Source organism: Carlito syrichta, unplaced genomic scaffold, assembly GCF_000164805.1.
Source record: "Carlito syrichta isolate Samal-C Ts95f unplaced genomic scaffold, Tarsius_syrichta-2.0.1 Scaffold308839, whole genome shotgun sequence".
Classification (NCBI taxonomy): Eukaryota; Metazoa; Chordata; class Mammalia; order Primates; family Tarsiidae; genus Carlito; species Carlito syrichta.
In genome coordinates, this window is record NW_007252935.1 from 1,622,806 (window position 1) to 1,632,628 (window position 9,823).

Consider the following 9,823-nt stretch of genomic DNA (forward strand, 5'->3'; position numbering starts at 1 on the left):
CCCAGGTGGATCTTGAACCCGCGGGCTCAGGCAGTCCACTCACCCCAGCCTCCCAAAGGCACGGGATTACAGACTGAGCCACCGAGCCCGGCTCATCTAGCCATATTAAATAGTATCTATGCTTGCTGTTTAGAGTACATATGACAAAGATGAGTGGACTCCACTGCATCCACTTACCTTGTCTTGCCCCCGCCCCTTTTTGATTGTATTGTAGAGATGAGGTCTCGCCAAGTTGCCCAGGCTGGTCTCAAACCTCACCTTAGCCTCCCAAAGCACTGGGATTACAGGCTGAGCCACCGAGCCCGGCTACGCCTTACCCCTTTCAAGATCCACAGGAGAAGATGGGATTTGGGGATGTTTTTGCCCCAAGACAACTGAGGGTCCCTTCTATTTCTTGAGGTTTTTGACCTCTGGAACTCTCTTGTTGTGATTGGTCACTTTAGGGTGGCTCTTAATAGACTTAGAGATTTGGCTCTGAGCCTAAACCAAGCACACAGCTCAGATTCTGCTCTTTCCAATCAGAAATGGAGCAGTGGGATGGGGTCTGGGAAGGCCTTCTGGTGACATGAGGAGGTCTGTGAAGTAAAAGATATTAAAAGACCAAGGTAGGAACTTTCTTAATACTTGAAGGATTACAGGATATTTGAGGTTGAAAAAGGTTGCATTTACGGCCGGAAATGCGAGGAATCCTGTCACATCTTGAGGGAGCGCTACAGGATCTGTAACATTCTCCAGCTGGGCTTAAATATTGGAATCCTTATGCAGCCCTTTCATGCTCACCTTCAAAGCCTGCTGGGTCTGACTTGAGCGTGGAGCCACAGAGCGAGGCTCCTCACATTTCTTGCTAGCCTGGCAAAAACCAAGAGTGCAGAATTACTGAAAAGTTGAAAAAAAAATCAATTTGATGTGTGTGTGTGTGTGTGTGTGTGTGTGTGTGTAACATCTTATGATGAAACCTCTCTAGAAAAAAAAATCTGTATATTAGCCATTTTTGCTACTTTATTTATTTTTTATTTTTATTTTTTATTTTTTGAGTTGGAGTCTCACTCGGTCACCCAGACTGGAGTGCAGTGGCTGCTCCTGGCCACCGCAGCCTCGACCTGCTGGGCCCCGGCGATCCTTCCGCCTCAGCCTTCCGAGTAGCCGGAATTACAGGCATGTGCTACCACGCTGGGCTGATTTTTTTTTTTTTATTGTAGAGATGACGTCTCGCTGCCCAGGTGGGTCTCGAACCCACGGGCTCAGGCAATCCACTCACCTCAGCCTCCCAAAGGTGCGGGATTATAGGCTGAGCCACTGAGCCTAGCTCATATTTGCTACTTTAAAGTGTTGCATACTGATGTGACAAAAAGGACAAATTCTCTTGAAACTTAAAGAGATCATTTCAGAAATGAATTGGAAGTCTGCTAGAGCAATGATTAAGAAGTTAATTATTCAATAACCAGTCAATTATTCTGGTAATCAACTTCATGAGGAAATCCTGTTTTCTTGAGAAGGGAAAACTTCCTGGTTGAAAAGGGCTGTGGGGGTTTTGACGTAAAAAAAGAAGCGGATCAAGTTTTAAGAGTGATGAAGCTAAGATTTCCTGCTTTAAAAATCTTTTCCCTGTAATCCCGCGCCTTGGGAGGCTGAGGTGAGTGGATTGCCTGAGCCTGCGGGTTCGAGACCTGCCTGGGCAGCGAGACCTCATCTCTACAATAAATCAAAAATTAGCCAGGCGTGGTAGCGCGTGCCTGTAGTTCCAGCTACTTGGAAGGCTGAGGCGGAAGGATTGCCAGAGCCCAGCAGGTTGAGGCTGCAGTGGCCGGGAGCAGCCACTGCACTCCAGTCTGGGCGACAGAGTGAGACTCCAACTCAAAAAAAAAAAAAAAGAAAGCCACTGCAAGCCGGGATCAGCCTGTAACCCTGCGCCTTTGGGAGGCTGAGATGAGTGGATTGCCTGAGCCCGCGAGTTCGAGACCCGCCTGGGTAACTTGGTGAGACCTCATCTCTACAATAAATCAAAAAATTAACTGGGTGTGGTAGGCGTGCCTGTAATTCCAGCTCCTTGGAAGGCTGAGGCGGAAGGATCGCTGGAGCCCAGCAGGTCGAGGCTGCAGTGGCCGGGAGCGGCTGCTGCACTCCAATCTGGGCGACAGAGTGAGACTCCAACTCAAAAAAAAAAAAAAAATCTTTTCCTAAATGACATTTTAAAAAATGTAAGTGATAGCAGATTATTTTAAATTTATGTAATAGAAAATTATATTTTAACAGAAGATATGATCGAGTGGAACAAGATTGTTTAATTCTGGTGTGTATCTCTTGATAAACTATTATGTTTGGAGCACAGAATTCAGATACCTAGAAAAGTCACGTACTGTATTAGTCCATTTTGCTTTGCTATGCGGGAATATTTGAGGCTGAGAAATTTATAAAGAAAAGAAGTTTATTTGGCTCACTGGTCTGCATAGTGCTGGCATCTGCTCAGCTTCAGGTGGGGCCTCAGGAAGCTTCAATCATGATGGAAGACAGAGAGGGAGCAGGCATATCACATGGCAAGAGTAGGAGCCAGAAGGTGCCAGGTTCTTTTAAACAACCAGCTCTTGTGTAAACTAATAGTGCAAGAACTCACTCAAAATTGTGAGACTGGTACCTGGCCATTCATGAGAGATCTGTCCCCATGACCTAAATACCTCACACTAGGCCCCAACTCCAACACCAGGGACCACATTTCAACATAAGATTTGTAGGGACAAACATCCAAACTGTGTCATGTATGGCTGAGTAGAGTAAAAACTAGGTATCTATGGAAATTCAAATGCAAGCACTGAGGGCAAAGACATAGACCATGCAATAGCTTCCTTTCGTCCTTCAATTGACTGCTTTTGGTTGTGTGGCTAGATGTATTTGAGAGATTAGTGTGTATCAATTTGTTTCTCATTTCTTTCCTCTATATATTGTCACTTCATTTCCTCAGGGAGGTCAACAGCAGTGTTGAAAGTCAAAAAGGAAGTCTAATTCCTCCTGGTTTTTGTTTTCAAAGCCCAAGCCCAAAGGAGTGCTGAAAGTATGCAACAGGATGATAAAAGTAGGAAGCGGTTCACAGGAAGAAGCAGTGTGGCTTGGCAACAGCAGGGGTTCATAGAAGGGCTTGTAGAGACTAGAAGACCATTCTTTGGAGCTGGATGGAAGAAAAGAGAGAGGTCATTGAGCCTTAGAGAAGTGGGGCTCCTAATAGCATCCTGCAGAGGGAGCAATCCCCAGAAGGTGTATTTAGGTAGACAAGATGAAACATCCTAACAGAAACGTAGCATTATAGGGCCATAAAACAGCGGTTTGAAACTGAACCTTGCGGAAGCCATAGAGATAAGACAGTGACCATCTATACCTCCTATTGACTTTCATTGACTGTGTCAGGGTCCAGAAAGAAATCAGTGGAACACCCAAATTGGAGAACTTGAGGAGAGACTAATAAAAAGGACCTATTTACAAAAAAGCAGTTAGGTAAAGCCAGATAGGATGGTGCAGTAACTCTAAGGCTAGCCACAATGGAAGTCATTCCCATACTAGGAAAGGAGAACTGTTGGCTATTGGAATCCATGGAGTTAGAGAGAGGGAGGAGAGTGAGCTTTATGATGAGGATCACCTTTCAGGAGTTGTGGCCTTCAGTAGGGATAAGTGGTCAACTTGCTATGATTGGCAGGGAGGGAGGTGGGAGAATATTCCATCTCAACCTCATTCTCCTCCTTCATTTCCAATTTCTGCTAGTGCCTTTCTTTGGCCAATCCCAAACGAAAGCTAGAGGGCAGGGAGCCAAATGATGCCATCCAATATGGGTGGCCCCTCTAGGTCACTGAGCAGTGGAGAAAAGGGGCACAATGAATATTAAAGAGTAGCAGTGATAATCACTACCACACAAACATGCTGGGAGGTAGTTATCTCTTGCTCTTTTGCATGATTAGATTATAACTTTTTCTTCCTGCTACAAACAACATAGAGCAGGAGTAACTATCTTAAAATGAATTAGAATTTAAAAAAAAAGTAGAGAAGACATCTTAAAAATGAGCAACTTTGGATTCATTTTCACCAAGTCCTTGATTTAATTATTTTATCAGGCTAACTCGTTTGCTATTGTTTTTTGGCAAAGTCATTTGAAGCCATTTGTCATATTATAGACAGGTTCAGACATGGAGCAACTGTATCTTCAGTCTCTTTGAAGGAAACCTAGTAGCATAAGCAGTAAACAGGTGGAGACAGGTCAGGCGTTCTGTGCCCTGCAGTCCAGGGAGGGTTGCAATACAATGTAAGTGGCAACCGCAGCCTACCATTGCAGCCCATGTGAACAGAGAGCCCTAGAGTGCAATAAGCCAGCACTGCGTGCGTCTTAAGAACTTGCATTCACCCACCTGATGTTCACATTCTTTTATCTATAAAGTAGGATTTTGTGTTACTAAATTTAACTCTAAACATGTGCCTTGAAAAGATGTCTGTTGAATGCTCACTATGTGCTAGATATTATATACTCAGTTGCTTATATGCCTGAGAACCAACCTTCTAGAACCAAAATGGTTGGTCTATTACCTTCATTTTAATGGATGAGGAAAGCAAGTCTCAGGGAGTTTAATTAACTTACCTATTGAATCCAACACCCTTTCTTTCCAAAGCCCACACTCTTAACCACTTGTTTCTCTTTCCTTATATGAATTAAAATGTTATTTTCACTTTTATGCATTCTGATAAATTTTATAACAGTGAAGTCATACTTTGTATGCCTATTGGCAGCATGATTCCTTGTGATAAAACATTTAAAAAATATAAGATACCATCCACATGTGGACCAGTGATGGTTATTAGCACTTTGTCACTGTGGAGACCGAGGATTTCAGCTGTACAAGGAAGGCCAGGGCAACAGTTGTCAGGGCTGGTCAGGTATTCTGAGTTTCCATTTGGGTAACCTGTAAGTGAACAGGGGTACTACCAGAATGTGAAAGAATGTAATTTTTTTTTACTTGCCTATTCTCACTGTGGGGATGATGTATCTAAATTGTAATTCATACATTGTTCCATAAAATATGGCAGTACCTTCTACTTCCCTGACCTTTCCTGTAGTCTGTTTTGGTTGGTAATTTGTCTTTCCTACATAAGGTAGGGAGGACACTAACAAGGGAAAAATTAAGTGGTCAGCTAATCAAATTAGAGCATATTGTAAAGGTCAAGATATGGTAGCACATCACTATAATTCACAGAATATGGGCATAATTGAACAATGGATCCTTCAATGCAGACGAAATTTAATTGACCAAGTGAGTGCATCCATTGTAATAATCACTTTCCCCAACTGGGTTGATAGTAGATGGGTAAAGTATTTTTAATATGGTGATTTTTTTTTTTACTATAGAGATGGTTACCAAAATATAAGAAAAAATTGGACACAGCTGCTAAGAGGTATTGGAATATCCCAAATATACTTTTTGTCTTTTCTGGCTTTCTTAGACTAGACTCTCTGGAAGCGAACCGGAGGTGAGCAATCTTGTGCAAGTGACTTATTGAGGGTTTCAGGAAAAATCAATAAGCAAGTGAGGAAAGTAAGATATGGCAGGAAACTAGCTAAGCACTGGCTTTACCTGGAGTCTAGCTTCAGTCTGATCTCCAGGTCTCTGGAAGAGAGATGCACCACAGAGTTATCCAAGATTGAGGCAATGGCGGTGAGATTTTGACCCCATATCAATTGTCATTGACTGTGGGCTGCGTCTGGGTTGGAATAGTGGAATTTAACCTCTTGGGCATTTCCTGACAAAATGGCTTCAGTAGGTCAACAGCAATTACCCAGAGGAGGGTGCAGCTGTGAGCCATTGGCAGCCAACACTCACAGGTGCTGGTGTTGGTGGATGGGTGACAGGTCTGGTGAAGGGAATCTTCCTGGTTGGACACCAACTGTATCTACTGCACTTTTATGCTTCCATATCATTTCTGCTATGGTTTAAATATATGTGTTCCTTCAAAATTCATGTGTTAGAACCTATTATCCTCTGTAATAGTATTAAGAGGTGGGGCAAAGTGATTAAGTCATGAGCACTTCTCTCATGAATGGGATTAGTGGTCTCATAAAAGGTTGAAGAGAGTGCCCTAGTCCCTTTTGCCCTTCCATGTGGAAGGTGCTACTTTGGAAGCAGAGTGCTAGCCTCTGCCAGATACCAAATCTGCCAGTGACTTGAGCTTGGACTCCCTAGCCTCCAGAAATGTTAGGACTAAATTTCTGTTGTTTATATGTTATCCAGTCTAAGGCGTTTTGTTATGGTAGCATGAACTGAGACAGCTTCCTTACTAATTCTTATAAATTTCAAACAGATCAAGATGAACAAAGTAAAACACTGAAGTGTTTCACATCAGTGCTTTATGTGAAGAATTATTTGTGAAACTTTTGTCAGTGTGTGGAGTGCATGCAAGGTCATCTTGTAAAATATATTTCTTATTGTGGACCACAGTTGAGAAAGTTTGAAAACTAACTCCTCCATGAAAGACAGATTACAGAGACAGATATTTTTGCTTTTAGTTGTGTATTCAGAGGGTATAGAGACTGATTTAAACTTTAGTTAGGGGAGAACCTGTCCTGATTGTTCTTACCTCCAAGCAGATGACTGGAAATGCAAATGACAGCAATTCTTCATTCATTGCATATTTGTTGAGAAATTAAGTAAAACACAATGGACTTTCCCCTGGTACTCTCATTCCCCACTCCTGCCCTGTGAACTTTCTACAAAATGAGTTCTTCTGCTTGTGTAAAAGCCTTATCTTTAAAGTGGGATACATTCAGAGGCAAAGCTTCTCTCTCATTCTCTCTTTTAAAACTCTGGCAGAGAGAATTCTATCAGTTTCTTTATACTCTACCCTAGGAGAGATGAACGACTCATCTGGCTGGTAAATGGTGAATGACTGACCATGCTTATTTTGGCTTTATTCTCTTTTTGCTTAGAAATTTCCTTTCTGCAGAGGACATGAATTCTCTGCCCCCATACCAAACATTGTGGAGGGACCTGCTTATGGTGAGAGCCTGCTGCTCAGATCAGTGTTGCTCTGAGTGGGTGAGTATGTCTATGTCTCTTTACTTCTGAGGTTCAGTACTGGCAACTTCATTTGACTGGCAGGATATTTATGATAAAAACTCTTACCAAACTAAGAATAGAGGGAAACTTCCTTTAACCCAGTCGAGGGCAACTATAAAAACTTAGATCAAAAATCATAATTAATGGTAGAATGTTGAAATGGCAGAATGTTGAAATGAGGTCAGAAGCAGGACAAGATGACCACTATAATCACTTATATTCAAAGTTTTACTGGAGGTTCTAGCTAGTGCAGTGAGTCAGGCAACAAAACAAAATAAAACAAAATACCAAAGATTAGTTAACAAAAAGGAAGAACTAAAACTGTCAATCAAGATGAAATAATTATGTGGAAAATGCAAAAGAGTTTTTGAATTAGTTATTAGAATTAGTAGGTGCACTTAGCAAGGTTCTGCATATTAGATCAATATACCAAAGTTTATTGAATTCCATATATCATGTACAACCAGTTAAACAATGTAATTTCAAAGAACTATATGCCTTCCAATGACTATAAAGTTATTGAGTACACAGAAATCAATAAAATTAGGTATAAATCTTTTATCAAGAAAATGATGATGCTGTTCAAGGGATTCAAGTCCTAAGTAAAAAGAGAGATGTTTTATATAGTTGGATGAAAGATATTGGTCTCCTTCAAATTTATTTTTATATGCCTAGTAATTACAGTTAATGTCTAAACTTTTATTATTTTCAGTGTAACTAGCGAACAGACTCTAACATTTATTAAGCAAAGAGCTCCTGAATAACAAAGCCACTTTAGAAGAACGAAATGGTAACCTGAACCAGAAGAAGAACAAGACTTGTCTCGATATCGATGCAGAGATAGATGAAAAGAGCAGTTGATCTGAATAGGAAGTTCCAAGAAACAGTCAGGGTATGTAGAAATGTTATTTACAATCAAGTTGAATGTATGGATACCCTATGAACCAGCAATTCCAGTCCTGAGGAAAATCTTTAGAAAACACTTTGCTCTTGTTCACTAGGAGACAGGCTCAAGAACATTCTCAAATCAGTTTTCAAAAAGCAAGCAGACAAACAAAAAGTGGAAACATTTCAACAAGATAAGGTAGGTATATTCATATGATGGAATAATATATAGCAGTAACAATAAAGTAACTACAGTTATAGAAATCAAGATAGATGACTCCCCAAAACATAATATTGCTTCTTCAGGAGTCACAAAAAGAATACTTCATATAATTTTATTTATATCACAGAACAAAGCAATGGATTGTTTAGGCTTGTATCATCAGTAATAATATCTTTAAAAAATAAATGATTATCACAAAATTCAGAGTAGTGGTCCCTTCTGTAAGAGGTGAGAATGGTAATGGGGTGAGGCAGAGGGACTCCAAGTTATGGGTAGTGTTCCATTTCTTAAGACAAGTGTTGGGTACATGGGTATTCATTTTTTATTTAAATTGTACATATGTACATTATATTATCTGCATGTATAATTTATTTCAAGATAGGCATAACCATGGATCATAACAGGATTTGAAATGTTGTGGGGAAAAGATACAACAGGCCACAAATGACATTTGGGGAGTGTAAATGAGCAAAGCAGAGCACCCCTTTGCTACTTGGATTGTAAACTACCACTACTGGCAGCTTGACTCAGTGTCACCACTGAGCTCTTTCTACTGGCTCTTACTCTTCATAACCTATCATGGATATATTTCTTAACAAGGAGGGCTGGGGAATCCGTTGGGTTGATTCTACAGGAGCATCTGTCATGGAAAGAGCAATAGGAACACGATATGACCTTTGCAAAGAACAGAAGATGAAGCCATAAAGAGCCAAATCCACTCATAGCAAGAATGGAGCTGATGTATGTTCTGACATCTTTAGAAGTCAAAATGCATCCTAGGGTGCTATTTGGTTAAGACAGTAAGTTGCATCTAAAGTAAAGCTCTGAATTGTGTCCTAAGTCATTTTTTATTACTAATATTGGCAATGCTTGCTTTCTAATCATTTACATTTTGAATAAATTTCAGTGACTTGAAAGTATCCTTAAATGATATGTCCCTGTGCACTGATATTCTGAAATGCCTTCCTGAATGGGAGAGGAAAGCGTAGCATTTCACTTAGAGGTATTGTGAATAGTTATTATAAATCAGTTTAGTATTCGACTTCTCTGCCAAATATTCTTGTGAAGGGGTGGGTTTTATTAGATCTGACTTTGCCCATGGGCAAATGTCATTGGTCCTCCTTGTCATTGTTAAGAGAGTGTTGAGAGCCCCTGAGCTGGAATACTATGGAGGAACACCACCAGGCTGCTTAGAAAAATACCTGAGCACTCAACCCCCTAGAGGTGATGTCAGGAAGTGGGACTAAATCTTACTAAGCAGCTGAAAACATGCTGAAGGCATTCTGGAAAAGATTACGGCCATTGTGCAGCGCCCTTGTGTAAGTCACGGCAATTAACTAAACACGAAGGGCCAAACTGTCAGACAGCCAACCTTTTCCTTAGCTGCTTGTTTTCCACTTTCTCTCAAATGCATCTTGAAAACTGTGGTACTACTACACAGAGAAAAGCACAACAGTGGTTACTTAAAGTCAGAGTTTCTGAATCCTTCTCTTCTCACAAATGCATGGGAGGAATGGATAACAGCTGTGTGCCTGGAGGCAAAGCTGTCATGGCAAATGCTTCCTTGCTCACCTCGAAGAATGGTGAGAGCTCTCCTTCCTGAGAATTACCAGTAACTGACAAATCCTGTTGG